Genomic DNA, 19705 nt, shown 5'->3' on the forward strand with positions numbered 1-19705 from the left:
CCAGGTTTCCGTAGGGCGGGGAGGGAGTGGAGGGTGGAGGGGCGTGGCTGGACGTCCACTTCAATACTTTACCACGGACTTGTCCGCAGGGACATGGCTGGGACAATTTTTCAGAAGGTGTTGAGGGTCCTGGTTGGGGGGGGTGTTTGGTGCAGTTGGGGGTCTGGGAGGGGTGCGGGAGGAGGGAGAGTTGGGGAGTGGGGGGACGGGGGGGCTGGGTGTTGGATGAGGGGGGGAGGGTTCAGTCCGTTCAGTGCTCTTGTTACTTCCGCGAAGACTTGGTGAGGGTCATGTCACTGCGTAAACTCACACTCCGGCCCTCCCTAATGTGGATCTGCTGTGCATGTTGCCTGGTTATGACTTCTTATGGCGTCCCTTAAGGTCGTGACCCTCAATGTCAAGGGGCTCAACAACCCGGTTAAGAGGAGGGCAGTCCTGTCTTTGTTAGAGAACACCCAGGCTGACATTTGTCTCTTCCAGGAGACTCATTTACTCACAAGGGATTGCCATAGATTACGATCACGCAAATTCCCCACACAGTTTTTCTCCTCGAACACCACCAAAACGGCTGGGGTGGCGATTTTAGTGTCTGCTTCGTTTAGAGGGGAGGTGTTACACAAATTCGCAGAGCAGAAAGGGAGACTCTTAGCGCACAGATTTAAACTGGGGACCCTGACATTTACCATCGGGACGATATACTGTCCGAATGAAAAACAAGATAGCTTCATGCGCTCTGCACTGGTAGACATAACAGCATCTCCAGATAAACACATTATTTTGGGTGGTGATTTAAATATGGTGTTTGGCTCAGCGATAGACAGGTCGGCCCAACGGTCCCCACAGTCGGGGGAACTTTCACAGCTGACGAAGTCCCAGCTGGCAGACCTGGATTTCCACGACCTTTGGCGCAGCTCGCACCCCGCGGTCCGGGACTATTCTTTCTACTCTCACGCGCACAAGACATACGCCAGATTGGACCACCTACTGGTCACTGGCCCAGTCTGCGCTTTGGCTACGACATCGGAGATGGGGGTCATTTTCTTATCAGATCATGCGCCGGTCGCGGGATCCTTCTCTTTGCCAGCTGACCGAGCTCCTCGTGGGATCTGGCGCCTCAGAGACACCCTCTTGCATAGGAAAACAGTTGTGCAGCGCGTTACGGAGGTGATCAGGGACTTTCAAACACATAATGACAACACGGACACATCAGTGGCCACTCAGTGGGCGGCTCTTAAGGCGGTGGTTAGAGGGGATTTTATTGCGATCACCTCAGCGGAGAATAGAGATCGGAGGCAGAAGCGAGACGAGCTCACGCAAAATGTCAAAGAACTCGAAGAAGTGCATCGCCGCACGGGGGCCCCTAGGGTCTGGAAGCAACTAAAGGCGGCGAGGAAACTCCTGTCTTCTTTAGATATGGATAGGGCGGAATATGCGGTGCTGCGGCTGAAGCATGCTTATTATACGGGTGGGGACAAATGTGGTCGCCTCCTGGCGAGCAAACTCAGGGTGATCCATGAGCGCCAATGGGTGAAGGAGATTGCAGTGGGGGACGGAAGGATGGTTTCAGACGACGCACAGATAGCAGAAGCCTTCCGCCGTTTCTATGACGACTTGTACAAAGGGGAGGACCTGCTGGCGCAGGAGACGGAGGACTACCTAGACTCGGTTGCCCTCCCGTCCCTGGCGCCGCCCCAAACGGAATATCTGGAAAGGGAGATACGGACGGAGGAGGTGATCGCCGCCATTTCCAGGCTTAAACATGGAAAGGCCCCCGGCCCAGATGGTTATACGGCGCTCTTTTACAAGACGTTTAGTGCCATACTGGCGCCTATTCTGACGAAACTATTTAACTCCTTCTCCGAGCCAGGGGCGATCCCGCCGGATCTTTTACAAGCCACGGTGTCGGTCATTCCCAAACCAGGGAAGGACAGGGCCCAGTGCAGCTCGTACCGCCCGATCTCCCTTTTAAAGGTTGACCTCAAATTGTACACCGGAATCTTGGCGACCCGATTGGCGCTTTATCTACCGGGTCTGATGGAATCGGATCAGGCCGGCTTTGTGCCCGGGAGGCAGACGGTGGATAACACCAAGAGAGTGGTACATATATTGGAAAAGGCGTCGCGGATCCCCGGAGAAAGAATGCTCCTGTCGGTTGACGCTGAAAAAGCATTCGACCGGGTGCATTGGCCTTATCTGGAGCGGGTGCTGGAGAAGATGGGCATCGGCGGGAAATTTCGCTCTTGGGTATTTAATTGTTACCGGTTCTCGTCGGCGGTAGTGCGGGTGAATGGTTGTAATTCTCGGAGGTTTAATATTGAGCGGGGCACCAGACAGGGATGCCCGCTGTCCCCATTTCTCTTCGCTCTGTATATGGAGCCTTTTGCCCAGAGAATACGGCAGAACACGGACACGATCGGTGTGAAGATGGGAGGATATATACACACGGTCAGCCTTTACGCTGACGATGTGATATTGACCATAGAGGAGCCGAGGTGTGCTTTACCGGCGTGCGTTCACGAACTAGAGGCCTTTTCCCGAGTGGCAGGGTTTAAGATGAACATGGGGAAATCGGCGGCCCTGGATCTCTCTCTTACGCCTGAGACGCGACGGGGATTGCAAACCCTTTTCCCCATGCAGTGGTCGACCAGTCAGGTCCAGTATTTGGGTATTCTGTTGGCACCCACGCTGCAGGCAACGGTGGCAGCTAACTACTCAACTCTAGGTAGGGAGATTAAAGAGGAACTGGGGAGATGGAGTAAAGGCATGATATCCTGGCTGGGAAGAGTGGCGGCGGTTAAGATGACGGTTCTCCCCCAGATCTTATACCTGTTCCGGGCGCTGCCGCTGCAACCGCCCAAAGGCTGGATTCAGCAGACGCAGTCGGCCTTATCCCACTTCGTATGGCAGGGCCGCAGACCCCGGATGAAGAGGGCTCTCTCTTTGTTGGCGCCGGAGTCGGGGGACTGGGTATCCCAGACTTGCGCAAATACTTTCAGGGGGCGCAGTTGAGGTACCTGGTGGAATGGAGTCGGTGGGAGTCGGACAAGCACTGGCTCTTCCAGGACCAGGCGGTGGCGGGCCGTCCCCTACAGGAGGTGCCCTTCCTGCGCAGAGTGCATCGTCCCCCGAATCTCTATGCATCCTATGTAACGCGGGTCCCGCTGAGAGTGTGGGACGCTACCAATCAGACATATGACCTCACCACGTTTCCCTCCCCGTTTACGCTTATTGTGGACAACCCTGACTTCACGCCGGGGACTGCCCCGGGCGCCTTTACACACTGGCGGGCGGCTGGATGCAGGGCTCTTTTTCACCTGTACGGGCTGGAAGGGGTCCTCCCTTTTCAGAGTCTCAAGGAGGAATTTCGATTATTAGAGTCGGACAGGATGCGCTACTGGCAGGTGCGACACTGGGCTTTACAACCACAGGTGCGAGACTTGGCTGACAGGAAGCTATTGCCGTACGAGAAGTGGTTGGCGACCCGCACCTCGGATGCGAAACTAATTACGGATCTTTACAAGATGTTGCAACACCCCCCCCCCCACCCACTATCATAATCCTGGTAGGGAACGCTGGAACAGGGAGCTGGGTAGGACATTGAGCCATAAGGAGTGGGACCAGGTCTCATATCGTGCACGACACTCCGCTTATCATGTAGGACTGACTGAAACCTTCACCAAGGTGTCTACTTATTGGTACCACACTCCGGAACGGCTACACAAGATGAATAGGCATATTGATAACACCTGTTGGCGGGAGTGTGGACAACTTGGCACTTTGAGACACGTTCTGTGGGACTGCCCGCTACTGCTTCCTTATTGGAAGGAGGTACTTGATGAGATTGATGTCCATTTTGAGTTGAGCTGCCCCGCTTCCCGGCATATGTCCTTTTGGGACTACCTAATGGGTTGATGTATCCGCTGAAATCACGCAGGGGTAGACAAATTGCCATAGCATTAGGCTCGGCGATTCAAAACATCTTAATACACTGGCGCACTACCACTGTCCCGTCCATTACAGGTTGGCTGCACAGATTATGGCACGTCTTGGGCATGGAGAAACTGTCACTTATGATGCACGGGGATGTGGAACAATTTGAAGAACTCTGGCAGCCCTTCCATGCACTGTTAGCCACTGAGTTCAGGGAATTGACCTGTCCAAGATACTTGAGATTATTGAGAATCACACCACCGATCGAATACACTGCCTAGCAGCCTTTGAATGTGGGGGAGTGAGAGGGGAGGGTCGAGGGAGGATATGAGTATATTTGGCTGAGCAGGGCACTGGACGGGGGGGCCGAGGGGGCTGGGAAGGGTGGGGAGGGCAGGGTGGAAGGGAGTTGGGGGGAACAGTTACTAAAAACGGGGAGTGTAAAGAGAGCCCTTTTGCTACCTCAGGGTGTTGATTGATGTTATGCATATGGGTGTGGAGCTCGCACAGTTTCCAAAGCAATTGCGGGGTGTTTGACACTACTATCAGAGGGGCTCCCAAGTCTACAGCACGGATGTCATTGCTTGAATGTTTTTTCTATCTGTGTACTCCTTCAATAAAGTACTTTAAACTTAAAAAGCTACGACCCTAGCAAAGGATAGCAACCGGGAGCCCACCCCACCGGAAACTGGGCACGTCTCTACTGTCCCTCCAGCTGGAAACTACCAAGCATCACCGAGAATGATCCGTACAATCCAGACAGTGGCAACCTCAAGGGAAGTGATGCAAATGAGGACAGCCCCGGACCAACCGCCTCAGGCTTCTCTCCCCTGGCTACAACAGAGCCAACCCAGAACTTCAACTTCAATAGAAAATATGGAAAGAGATCCTAATTTCAGCAGAGCAGGCATGCAATGGGATCAGAACGAGCCTCATCGGCTAATACAACAAAACCCTGCAGCTAAATGGACGGGGCCACTCAAAATCACCACTTATTCCTCAAATGACCTGCCATCCACCCTGCGGTACACATTGCTCAAAGCAGAGTATATTTCAAAGGACGTCATGATCTTTTGATCAGGGGCAACATTCTAAAATTACTTTGGGCCATACCTACCCTAGCAGACCTGAACACAACAGACTTACTTGCAATAGAGTTTCTTACACCAGATAACCCAGCCAAGTCAGAAATAACAAGGGCACTGTGGAAAAAAGATGCAATAGCCCAGAGAGTATTAAACCACCATCTCACCTTCAAAGACTGGGGCATCCAAGTCACCCCCTCCAGCCTACCCAGCTCCGCTATCAAACTTGAGCCCAAGAACAATACCAAGGGCAGTCCAAGGCCCTGAACTTCTGTGTTAAGAGGGGCACTTGGCTACTCTGCGCCACAAAGGGCTTTCAATCAAGGCGCACACAATTAATCTCCGAGGGCTGAAATGCCATGCGGTTGCAACTCCTGGTATGCTGATCTAATTATAAGAACTGTAAACCTTGCCACAGCAATTCAATGACATCATGACTGTCCAGACCCCGGCAATAATAGACAAAAAGAAACTGTGATACGTCTCTGCTCTTGGAATGTTAACGGCTTGGCTTCGAAAATTCAAGACCCAGAATTTCTGCCATATCTTAATAACTTTGATATTATTATGTTACAGGAAACATGGCTCATGGAACCACTACACATACACGGGTTTCTCTGCTGTGATTGTCCAGCCGTTAGAAGTAGCAAAACGGGACATTCTTCAGAGGGCTGGCAACCTACATCACAACAAAATCCATACCAACAGCGATGGTAACCGGCCCAGAGACAGCTGTAGCTTTAGCAGTTAAACTTACTCTCTCCCTGGCAGGGGTACAAAATGAAGTAACTCTTTTTAATGCATACATCCACTCAAAATGGACAGCAAGTGACTCAGGAAAGTTAACCGATCAGATAACTGTTCATCTAGGCAGTGCCGAAATTCCTAACCTTATATTATCGGGAGACTTGAATCAATACCTAATGGGATGATCCAAAGCAAAGGAAGTTTTGCCTCCAATCCTCAAATTATAGCATACCAACACAAGGAACTTTTACGCATGGGAGGCCTAACAGGGAAAACAGATTCCTTTTGGAAGAATTAGAACATCTAAATCTTAGGGCCCTTAACGGAAAAACAGACGGAGATATTCCTCCAGTGGCAAGCCACTACACTGAATTAACAAGCTCGCTTTTAGACGACACGTTTATCAGTCTCTCGCTGTGTACACATGTAACAAGTTTTAGAATGGGTGACTAGGGGGACAGTGATCACCGTCCATGAGAGACTATTCTAGCAGCAACTGCTCCATCTAACATTCATCCTGCTCCATATTTAGGCTCATGCTTTACGATAAATTATAAGAGGATCAAGTACATGGCAGAAAGCATAGAGTCCTTAACAGATACAGCAATCAATCTTTTACTCGCTCAACCGTTCAAAAAGAACCTGATATATTCCTGGAAATGCTTCACCATCAACCTCAGCAATTTAAGAGCTATGGGCATACAAATGAGGAGTTCTCCGGTGCCTGCACAAGTGAAAAAGAAAGCCAAGGCTGAAAAAGCGGAAATAAAAGCCCTTAACAAAATGATAAATGGCTCCATAAGATCTTTGGGTCACAATCCAGGGAATATAAAACCCCTTTCATCCCTTCAGCAACAAAGAACTCAACTAAAGAAATGGAAATGGAACATCAACAATAACCACGAACAGGACTTCTGGGCAAGACTCACTTTTGGAAATCAGCAAACACAATTATTCACCCACATAATGGGGGACTTAATTCCCACATTTTGGAGGAAACCTGGGCAAGTTACTTAAACTCCCACTTTAACAGTCAAAGCATTAGCCTGCCCAAACTGGAGCAGAGCATACTCGGACGGATATGATACCACCGACAACAATTTCCCTGACTGCTCCGCTGCTACCCGATCAATGTCAAGGGAATCTTTAACCTGTGTTAACCCATCATCAGGAGGAAATGTCAAATGACACTGAGCATCTAACAATCAAGAAACAGATCAGGAAAGGAAGAAAGGATGGAGCGCCGGCCCCCGAATGGAATCCAGTCTGCAGTCTTCGAACAAAGGCCGGAAGAATGGGCAAAAATACTCCTTCCACTATTTCTGGATGTAAGATGACTGGGCACAATTTCAGACTCATGGAAAGGCTCAACGATCATTCCGATCCACAAAACCGGCAGTAAGGCCTTGCCAGCCAATTATCGGTTAGTCGCACTGTCAATAATGAAGCCAAACATTTTTCACCAACACTGCTAGACAAATTAACAACCTGGACAGAAAATAACGATATAATCCCACTAAATCAGACAGGATTCCGAAAAAACTCTGGCACAATCTCTAACATCCTGGCACTCTCTCTGACAATGGACACAACAAAATCGAGGAAAACACAACTGCATGTCTGTTTTATTGACTTCAGTGCCACATTTGACAAAGTGGCAAGGCCAAAACTGTGGAATAAACTAGCCAGATGGGGCATTCCAAACACCCTTTTATCAATGATATTGCTTTTACATACCGACACCTGGGTACAGGTAAAATTAGGATCAGGGTCTCATCTCCCAAGAAAAATTAAAACAACAAAAGGACTTAAACAGGGCTGCATGCTTGAACTTATATTATTTAACTTATTCATGGCAGGCTTACCACAGACACTTAACACATGTAACTCCCACGCACCCAGACTGGGGGACACCACCTTGTCCAACTTACTATACGTGGACGACGTAGTCCTGCTTAGCCATACTCTAGTTGGCTTGCAACATCTTCTTAACGGTCTGCAGGTCTACGCAGAAGAAAACAGCCTGAAAATAAACTTAAACAAAACCAGGACCATGACATACCTTTTTAACTTCAAGAGTATGCTTTGGAATGAGGGGCAAATGTACACAGGATTTTAAAATTACAAGAGGAGAACGCCATGGTTGTGTATTGGCACCTTTGTTGTTTTCATTATATATTAATAATGTGTATCTCTTTCTGCAAAAACAAAATGTTGATTGTCCAAAAGTAGGCAGATGTATAACCCCAGTTTTACTCTACGCGGATTACGCTGCCCTTTTATCAAGAACAGCGAATGGGTTACAATATGTAATAGAGAATTTTACACAGTACATGACAGATAGGGATTTAAAGATACATCTTACTAAAACCTTTGTTATGACATGTGGAAAGACTAAATTGAAGCTCAGACAACATAATGTGGGTGGTGTATCCATAGGTACAGTGCCAACCTTTGTTTATTTGGGTGTACTTTTCGACAGAAAGGGCAGCTGGAAACCTCACGTATCATGTATCCTGCAACCTGAAATATTTAAGAGCTGCTGAGGGAATCTTTAGATTTTCAGCCAAAATGGGTAAGAAGCATGTGAGGGATATACTATCTTTATATAGAACCAAATGTGTCACTGGGACTTGTTATGGGGCTGCTATATGGGGGAGAGAAAATACTATATCTCTACAAACACAAGAAAATAAATTTCTAAAAAGAGTATTGGCAGTATCAAATTCCATAGCCAATTATATTGTACATAAAGAATTGCTGTTTCTTATTTAAATGACACCATCAAATTAGCGGGTCTTACCTTCTGGCGAGGTTTGTGGGCAAAAGAAGAGACAAAATTTACTAGGGACATAATAATGGACTGCCTGGCTCTTGATCATTGGGAAAAAATTCCATGGCTTGAGTATATCCAAAAGTTATTGACAGATTGTGTGATAGACCTTGACAAAAGGGATCTAACATCTATATTAGACATCAGTAAAACCGAGTTGAAGTCAAGATATATCTCGTCCATGGCTTGCATTAGAACTAATGAGGTAATGAGGTAAACCACAAACATAGTGTTACTACTTACAGTCAAATCCCTTCCATGCAGGGTATACAGACATATCTTATAATGACAGGAAATGCCCAACACAGATTTTATTTAACACAGTTAAGATTTGGCACAATACACTACATAACTGCTTTCCGTGACAAGGAAATGGGTCCGTATAATTTACCAAATTGCCCATGTAATGAAAAAAAAACCCAGTCCACGCTACATTTCATATTGTTCTGTACTTTGTACAGCGATATTCGGTATACACCTGTTACAACGCAACTTTTACAACTACCTACCATTACAACGCAACTTTTACAACGCATACCATTACAACGCCTTGCGCTGGGGGGCGCTCTAGGATAGGGAATAAGTTTAATTTACTATCCAACACCTTTCCTAGTGTCCACGGGGACTGGAGTTGGAATAGTAAATTATACTTACCACTATCCAGCACCTCTAAGCGCTATGCGTTGTAATGGTATGCGTTGTAATGGTCGCGTTGTAATGGTAGGTAGTTGTAATGGTATGCGTTATAACGTCATACATCCGCGATATTCAGAAGACTGTTTTAAAACCTCTTTTTTTAACAAATAGGTTGTATAATTATGAAAATGCTTTTAACTTTCTATGTAGTCTTGACAATATGAAGCTTATTTGCACTGTTGTTCGTTTTATACTAAGGGCAGTCAGGCGAAGGAAGGAATTAGCACACTTAGATGTACTATTGTATGAGAAAAGTGATCATATTAATTAGTAAAATATCTGCGGACACCTAACATTTAAAAAGTTCTTTTTTTTAACCATTGTATTTATAGCGGTTTGATATGCATATTAGGTCTGTCTGCCGTATAAAGATAAGTTTGTGTACTGACCTGCCCCTAGAATAATATGTATTTATCGCTGTACTTAATAATGGTTTGGTAGATTGTATTTTGTAGAATATATATTGATATGATATTGATGTGTGGCACTAATTCCTGTTTGCGACCCCTAATATATTCTGTTTAATGATCCCCTGGAATTTTTTGGAAAAATTAATTGTAAATGAACTGAAATTTTAAATGTGTATATTTGTACCCATGATCGATTTTATTAAGGGTTTTTAAAAGTATGCTTTTATGGATGTACATTTTACACCGAATAAAGCTGTTTTGACTTGACTTGATTTGACAATTACCAGCAAACGAAAAAAGAGGTACCTATGGCACCTTTGCGGCACACATATTGAATCAGCGAAGTCTTATAAGTATCTGGGTGTCTACTTTGATAAAGAAGGATAATTTACCCGCCAACAAGAAGAGATCAAAAGGAAAGGGATGATCCTTGCCATAACCATGAAAAGATTATCTGCCAAACTACTGGGTCCCAGGCTGACCCCTCCTAACGGTAGCATGGGCTAAAATTCTACCAACAATCACCTATGGTAGCGAAGCTCTGGGAGGAAGAGATACCAATCTTTAGGATAAAACACTTGTAAAAGCATACAGAACTATGTTTGGCCTCCCGAAGTACACCTCCCCGGCACAACTTAGACTGTAGTTTGGCCTGTTAAAGCAAACCTGGGCCAGATATTGAGCATTCGACAACTGTTGGAACAAAATCAGTACATCAACCCCTAATTCACTAAACTACCTCCTGTGGCAAGATCTCCAACAGAGGGAGAATTCACCCGCAAGATTGTATCTTCCGGAGGCACTGGCAAACACAGGTTTATCGCCCCTAAGGATTGCACAGTGCCATCACTTAACTATGAAGAAACCAGTCTGCAAGTCACTGAAAAAACAGTCACTGGAGGAGGATAAAGCTGCTTTTTCATCCAGATTACATGCCTGGATTAAGCTGAATTCTTACAAGATTATATCCCCACAACAATATTTTAACCTGGGCTATCCAAAAGCACAGAAATTAAAATTCCTAAAGCTACGACTCGGAGTGATACCATGCACGCAGCATCTTCCACCATGGAAAAGGGTGCAGTCTTTTACAGCTTGCAGTTTGTGCAAAAACGGCCAGGGCGACATCATCCACACCATTTGCTCCTGCACAGAGATGCTTCAAGAAAGGAGCAACTGCTAAAAATCCCCTTTAACCACAGGGGAATTCGGACAAGGAGGCAAGCAGTTTTGGATTGCTTCGACCCAGCATCACCTCAATTGAACTCTAGATTAGTCAGATTCCTTGAAGCGGCCAGAGCAAAAATACCAAACTGTCACTAAAGCTGTTTTGGGGCAAAGGAGACTTTGGGTTATATATTTTTGCTGGGGTAGTAACAATCGTTGCAATGACCGGTCAACTGATATTGGCTGCTCTCTCATGTTTAAATTTGTATTTTTTAACTTGTAAGCAACAGAAGCGTTTTTCTTATAACTATGTTGAAATTTTATTATTGCGAATTAATATTTTACACATGGTTTTATGTTACGCACGCATTGCATTGGTTTTAAGTAAATATGCAAATAAAATATAACTGAAACTAAAACTGTGTACTTTGGCAAAACAAGTATTTTTGAATGTGCTGCAGTGCAATGTTAGGCATTTCACCCATAAGTGACAAAGCCCAAACAGGTCTTCTAGCTGTTGACATGGAATTTATGGTGTGAAACCTAGGGCTTTTCTGAATCCTGACTAGGGACCACATGTACTAATTTTTCGCATGTGCAAATACAAAAGTTGCTGTTCTGCATTGTGTGAAAGCGAGAGAGCAGAACAGCACCATTTTAAACAAGACATAAGGCTGTATCGGCTTTCCCCTGTTCAAGTGCACTTTAGGCTGACTTTGCCATTCACACACCCTCGCAGCATAGTGCAAGGGTATGTGTGTGATGTTTAGCATGTTCTTGTACTGGAATGGCACACTTGCAGTACAAAATACTATGCATAGACATTATTTAAACGTTTCCAAGTTTGTTTGTATACTATAAAGGACCCCACACATGAAAAGTTAAAAAAGCTTTGATAAAAGAAAGCTTTTCTCCAACATGATGCCTGCCATGAAGAGGTGAATATTTTTGATGCAAAGCAATGCCTGCCTGGCTTTTTCACTGGATAGGTCTTTGCTGCAAAAAACATAGGTGGGTCCATCGGAATGCCCACGTACCACCCAAGGTATACCCCCTTCATGCAAAGTAATGCAAAGTAGGTTATAGCACTATTTGCATTACCTGGAGGGCACTTTCTGCATGTTGGAATGTTAATTGACCTTTGGGCTGATATGCATCATATTTGTGATGCATACCCAGTACAAAGTGCTGGTAAATGTGGGACAACATTTCCAGCCCTTAATGAGCTAAAAACAATGTGACATATTTGAACCAGCCAATCACGCATCTAGCATGACACAACACAACAGAAAACTCTATAGCATAATTTTTGCAACTTAAACTGTATTTCCAACACTTCCTGTTACGCACTGTGTATCTAAAAAGGATTTAGTTCTGCAAAAAAAAAAAAAAAATCTGCAATAAAAACATTTCCATGTGTAGATTTCTTCAGAATATAATGCCTGACTTTAAAATGTTATGTAGTTTGCCTGAACAAACACTATGCTATATTTTGAGCACTTCTGAAAGTGGACTTAAAGTTAGTCTCCTTATACAACAGTTGTGGTAGTTTGCATATTAAAGATTGATATGGCTTGTTGAAGGTACTCCAGGATTCCTCTGCTCTGTGCCCTGTAAAATCCAAGGTGAGTGCATGTTGACAGTGGGAAAAAGCAGGTGAATTGTTTCTGATGCTGGAAGCCTACCTCAGAACTTTACTTCTGCCTGACATCTGCAGCTACTCACTCACAGCAATGTTGATGTATTACATTATTTGGATTATTGACTGTGGTGCTGAATTCCTCTGCTCTGTGACCTATGGTAGCCTGCAGGTGAGTAAAGTGTGTGACAGCATAGACCAGGAAACACATTTTTGCTGCTGCTGGGAAGGCTACCCCTGGTTTTTCTAGTTCACCAACATCTACCGAGGCAATCATTTACAGTCAGCATTCATGCAAATCATTGCTGTTGTGCTGCCAGGGACCTCCAGCCACTCTGCTATTTTCTAATGCATCTAACATTGATCCCGCACCAAAGGAAGTAAGAGCTAAAAGTAAGTTGAATGAATGCGTTGTAGAATAAAAGTATGATTAAAACATGTACTGAAGAAATGGCAAACTAGCAAAAGATACATTGGAACATGGCTTTATCCAGCCATAGTTTTGATAAAACAGTGCAAAAGAAATAAACAGTTCAAATATGACCTCTCACAATTAAAGGGGGGCAACCAACAAATTCGCAGGGAAGCCGAGAAACAGTTGAGCCACTGCCATGGCTCGGCCCAGAGGGTCAAAAAATGAGCCTAAACCATTGGTAGACATATCCTGTCGACTAGACGGACAAAGCTGAACCAGAGTCACTGGATAGACTCAAGCCAGTCTCATGCCTGCATTTGCTTGCACTTATACTAAAATCTGAATCTTTTAGGTGCCCACATCAGGGAACATAAATCAGCTGAGTCCAAAAGTACTGTGAAGCTACTCCTTTAGACAGAAAATTCTGACTTGGGACATGGTGCTCGTGGAGATGTTCTGCTTCTCCGTCAGCTTTTCCTCCTAAAAACTGTCAAAGAAAATCAAGAGTGATGGCTGGAATGCTTGATTTAATCTCTGCTATTATAATTTACCCCGGGCCACCTACCAGTCTGACGAGCTACAACCATATGCAAAACAGTCTTGGCCCCGGCCCCAAAAGAGACAGCCCATACTGCAGTGTCACAGCAGCTCTGTAAGGGTCAAAAGCAAGCTCAGATGTGTTTCGGTCTTTTGGGGAAAATGCTATGTTTGATGCATGGGGGACCAGTATATTGAGGGCCAGCTTCATACCCAAACTACATTTGTCTCCAATACCCTCCAAATGGCTGAGATACCCGCCACCCCCTCTCAACACAATCCCCCAAGGATGGGAAGACGGAAACGGTTCTGAACTTGTGGAAGGCGGGAGGGAGTTACCCTCCTGGCCGTATTTATTAAAATATGAAACAAAATTAAAACGTTAAAATAACAGTTTCATATCATGTACAATTTCATTTACACATTACGATGTTCTTGGCTGACCATAACACATCTCTAATACAAAGGTTCTCCTAGCCGATACTAAACATCCTGCAAATGCATTACTCAAACTTTGAAATTGTACATCCTAACATTACGGGCCAACGGCAAGGTCGTAACCGGTGTCAGATCCCCAATACCAAAACTCCCCCCTCACTTGTGAGGGGCGGTCGCACAGAGGACTGTACCCCTGTGCCAACTTCCAATTTCCCTTGTCTTAGCGGGGGCCCCCTGTTAACTCGACGCCATCTTTAGTGGTCGTCCGAGGACTCGTGTGAGGTGTCTAGAAGGTAGCGTAGACCCCCCTCCCACCCCACACAACTTACCACATCTGCCGTCGCAGATGTCCTGGCCCCGGGAAATTCCCAGGAGGGGCCCTAGCCCCTCCTCCCCAGGGAGGGGCCCATGGCCGCCTTCCCTTTCGGCGTCCCCATCCTTAGAGGGGACCGCCTCCCCGTTTGAGGGGCCAATGGCCGCCTCCTCTCGGGCGCTCCCATCCATAATGGGTGACGCCCCACCTCTAGGGATCTTCTAATTCCTGCTCACCGATCATGACCTTACCGCCGACCAAAATAAATACGACAATCTAAGACTAAAGTGGAGAAAACAATATATACTTAAGCAAATCAAAGTATAATCTCTACCGAGTATCCGGCGCAACTACTTTGCTGAATAAAACATGCTGAAAAGGAAAAAATTATCAACGTTATTACACACCAAATTACCAACTTTATTCAAAAGAACCAGTAAGAAAAACAATGTCACGACACTCAACTTTATTCCAACAAATCGCTGTCATCAGGGGCTGTTGGGTGGGTCAAAAATGGCTCTTCGTTCCGTCTCGAGCTCACGTGCAACGGGGAGGTGCAGCTTCAGAGCACAGGAACAAGAGGATGCTTCCTTGGCTTGTCGCTCCTTATATCCTTCTTCGGGCGGGCGTGGACCCACCTCCAATCCGCCTCCAGGGCGTGGCTAGCGGTGTTGGTGTCTAGGACAACCCCCTCTTGGGCGGGAAAAGGCGCGCCCCGGCCACGCCGCTTCGGGCATACCAGCCGAGACTCGCCTCCCGCCCAAAATGGCTTCCCGGGGGGGATCGGGGTACTCCACCATACGTTCGGGGGGACCGAGTGGTCGCCCCTTTCCATATGGCTGAGATACCCGCCACCCCCTCTCAACACAATCCCCCAAGGATGGGAAGACGGAAACGGTTCTGAACTTGTGGAAGGCGGGAGGGAGTTACCCTCCCGGCCGTATTTATTAAAATATGAAACAAAATTAAAACGTTAAAGTAACAGTTTCATATCATGTACAATTTCATTTACACATTACGATGTTCTTGGCTGACCTTAACACATCTCTAATACAAAGGTTCTCCTAGCCGATACTAAACATCCTGCAAATGCATTACTCAAACTTTGAAATTGTACATCCTAACATTACGGGCCAATGGCAAGGTCGTAACCGGTGTTAGATCCCCAATACCAGAACTCCCCCCTCACTTGTGAGGGGCGGTCGCACAGAGGACTGTACCCCTGTGCCAACTTCCAATTTCCCTTGTCTTAGCGGGGGCCCCCTGTTAACTCGACGTCATCTTTAGTGGTCGTCCGAGGACTCGTGTGAGGTGTCTAGAAGGTAGCGTAGACCCCCCTCCAACCCCACACAACTTACCACATCTGCCGTCGCAGATGTCCTGGCCCCGGGAAATTCCCAGGAGGGGCCCTAGCCCCTCCTCCCCAGGGAGGGGCCCATGGCCGCCTTCCCTTTCGGCGTCCCCATCCTTAGAGGGGACCGCCTCCCCGTTTGAGGGGCCAATGGCCGCCTCCCCCCGGGCGCTCCCATCCATAATGGGTGACGCCCCACCTCTAGGGATCTTCTAATTCCTGCTCACCGATCATGACCTTACCGCCACAGGCCGGATAGTTGACCGGCTAACCGGACCCCCCACAAAAAACTCCTACTTAAAGGTCATGGCTGCAAACTCTTTAACCAAGCTACGAAGTCTCCTATGAGTAAAGAATTCCCCACCCGGGACAAATGAACTCCATCCTCAAGATACATATGGTCCCCCCTGATACACCCATGCGGAATAGAATGCAATGTACTTGTACGGAACAATCTACCAAGTTTGTTATTCACCTTCTTAACTGAATGATTCACAGCAGCCACAGAATTAGCCCCCCGCCACACTTTTCGTGGAATCATATGGGACCATGCAATCGTGCACCCTGGAACCCTTCTCGCCAACCAACTCACTGTGGATAGTATCACCTCGAGAAGTAGTCGTCTACCAGTGGTCACCAAATCATTGCCCCCAAGATGCACTATGATTACGGATGGCGGTGACCTTGTCCGCCCTAACAAACCCTCCATAAAACTTTGAAACTGGTCAATACAGAGCCCGCCCCTTCCGTAGAAGGTCACCCTGTACCCGTATTCCCCAGCCATGTGAATCATGTCACCTGCTTTGAATACGTCCGCAGCACGCCTCACGTATGAGTGGCCCACGACCCACACCACACTTTCCTCAGCCGGTGATCTTTGACCGCTGGTTCCCAGGTGTCGGGTCGACTGCACAGTCCGCCCCGCCTCGTAAGCTTGCGACACTGTAAACCAAACAAAAACAAGAAGCGTGAGTGCAAGACATAGGCTTCACAACATGTGCAACCGCACATACCTTTTATAACAATTCGAGGACCAACGCCCCAACTGTTTCACTTTTTCCACACTCAGACCCCTGGCTGTAGCCTCTGTAGCAGCCCCTATCCGGAAGGAATGGGTCCCAAACTCGCACGGGTTCAAGCCTGCCGCTGCGATTGCCATCCTTAGCACCCGCTGGAACTGAAACCTAGTCAGTGGGGTGGCGTCGGCGTGCCTCAGCAGGCTTCCCCCCCATGATGCCGCCCTCTGCGCCAAATACTCCTCAACGCATGCTACCGGGCACATGGGAGATCCCTGAATCCGCTGAACCACCACACTGTCCCCGATCCCTTTCTGATCGGTCTTGGATCTGGCAAATGAGACTACCATCGTCTCCCCCTTAATTTGAATGTGCTCACGGCACAGACCTCACCCCGTATCCTGCTTGTTCCTCGCTACCAGCTCGCTTACCCGCATAGCCTCATGGAATGCTAATGCAAAAGCGGCCCGGAATAGCACTGTCTCTGATTGAGATGAACATGTCGCAGGGAGTACGGACAGTAACAGGGCCAACCTTTCCAGACCTATCGGGTGTCTTTCATCCACTCTGCAACCCTCACGACGTTGCCACCCACGCAGCGCCTTCTGTACCAAGAAAGACGCCGTGGGATCCTGTATGCCATGGGCCCGTGCCATGAAAGAAATGGCGGCCCGGTGCCTATTGGCCGTAGCCACTGATTTGCCTGCCTGATGTAATGATAACAAAAAGTTCAGGACATACTCTTCTTGGCCCCAAAGCTCCCCCCTAGCTGAACCCAAAAAGGACAAATAAGAACGGAACGCCCCTTCATAAGCCTTCCTTGTCCTGGGTGCTAGACTCTCTCCCACGAGGTCTTGTAGTCCGGGGCACCGAGAGACCAGAGAGCTTCGGGAAATGGTGCCGCCACCGGGTCCGCTGAGGGCAGAAAACCCCAGAAGGCCTGCATACGGGAACGAGAAAGCGCATCAGCTGCCTGATTTAAAACCCCTGGCACATGTCTTGCCCTAAAGTGGACGTTTAGTCTCATACACAGCAGGACAATTTCCTTCAACAGTCTCAAGATCCATTTGCAGCGTGCTGCCTGACTATTGATGCACTCGACCACGGTCATATTGTCAGACCAGAACACCACAGAGCGATCACGAAACTCCTCAGGCCATGTTTTTAAGGCCACCAGAATAGGGAACAGTTCGAGAAACCCGATGTTACCTGTCAGCCCACTCTCGTGCCACCATGTCGGCCATGTTCGTGCTGACCAATGATTACCCAAGATGGCGCCAAAGCCCACACTCCCTGCCGAGTCAGTCCACAACCCCAGCTCCACGGAGGAGACCGCTGGTTTGTTCCATACGACACGACCGTTGAAATCCGCCAGGAATGCCAACCATATGCGCATGTCCTGGCGGACCTCTGCCGAGAGCCTTGTGCGGTGGTGCCCTTCCTTAAGGCCGACCATGGCTTGAGCAATAGAGCGGGAAAAGGGGCGAGCCATCGGTATCACTCTAAGAGCAAAATTCAGCTGACCCACAGCCTGCTGCAACTGATGCAAATTTACCTTCGTCTCGCTAATGCATGTTTCAAGCGATGCCTTAAATTTCGTTACCTTTTCCTTAGGCAAACGGAAGCACCCTTCTTCGGAGTCGAGCTCTATTCCAAGAAACTCGAGCGAAGTAGCCGGGCCCACTGTCTTACCTGGTGCCAATGGCACGCCAAAGCGAGTCATGAGATCACAAAATTCATTCAAAGCCTGTGCACATTCTACGTCCCCGGCTGCCCCCAGAAATAGAAAATCATCAAGATAATGCATAACATGTATAAACCCTGTTGTTCTTGTGAACACCCATTGCAAAAAACTACTGAATTGTTCAAAATACGCACAAGAGATGGAGCAACCCATTGGCATACATTTATCCATGTAGTAGCGTCCCTGAAACATGAAACCAAGGAGACGCTGATCATCTGGGTGTACCGGGAGCAACCGGAACGCCGACTCAATGTCCGATTTGGCCATCAGCGCTCCGGGCCCCAGGCGATTCAACATGGCGACAGCCTCCTCAAAAGATGCGTACCGCACCGAACAAACTCCCGGGTCAATCGCATCGTTCACCGAAAGACCCCTTGGAGCTGACAAATTATGTATCAACCTGAATTCCCCTGGGTCCTTTTTGGGGACCACTCCCAAAGGTGAACAAACAAAATTAGCAACAGGCGGCATGTCATATGGGCCGGCAACCCGACCTCGGGTCACCTCCTTCCCAATCTTTGCTTGTACCACCGCCGTATTCTGCAGAACCGACAGTTGGTTCCTACATTGCGCTTTACCCTGAAAATCCCCCGCCGGGATGCGGAAACCATACGAAAAACCATCTCGCAACACCCCAGCGGAGATATGATCCGGATATTCGTTCAGCCAAGGAATCATTGCCATGATATCAATCGGGGTAGGGAGAGGCGCCCCTCGGACTATTTCAGACCTGTTTGGCGCCCCCTCTACTTCCCGTATCACCATTTTTGGCTCTGCATATGGTCTCGGGGTGCGAGGACTGCCCGCACCCAGCACATTCATGTTTAAACCTGCAAGATCCCTGCGGCCTAGTACATTTGCCTCTGTTAAAGCGACAGCAGACCCCTTTTTTACCTGAGTTGCCATTATTCCTTGTGTGCTGATCATTGCTTGATCCTGCCCGAAAGGGCGCCCCAGACGAATGGCGGGAAAACTCGACCATATTCCCCCCTAAAGATGGCGACTTCGCCGTGCCTGACTTCTCCATTCTCTGCCAGGAAATGGAGTCGAAACAATCCCACATCAGGGATGAGTCGTGCTCCTTGGACTTACGAAATATGCTATCGTAATGAAACCATTGATTGCCACCATATGTTCCATAAAATTCCATGATACGTGTCTGATACACGGCTAATCCCACCAACAATTCGGGCCTACGTTCCCCCATAATTGCAATGAACATTCCAAACGCTCTGCCCCAATTGTCGATCGATTCATCAACTCTGAAACCGGCCATCTTGGCGCGCCATACACTAGGATGCAGAAACTCCTTTTGATTTTTAACATGTTCAATCTCATAGTGATCGGTCAACAAGGAAAACATGTTCACGTATTTATCAGCCCA

Source organism: Lissotriton vulgaris, chromosome 10, assembly GCF_964263255.1.
Source record: "Lissotriton vulgaris chromosome 10, aLisVul1.2, whole genome shotgun sequence".
Taxonomy (NCBI): domain Eukaryota; kingdom Metazoa; phylum Chordata; class Amphibia; order Caudata; family Salamandridae; genus Lissotriton; species Lissotriton vulgaris.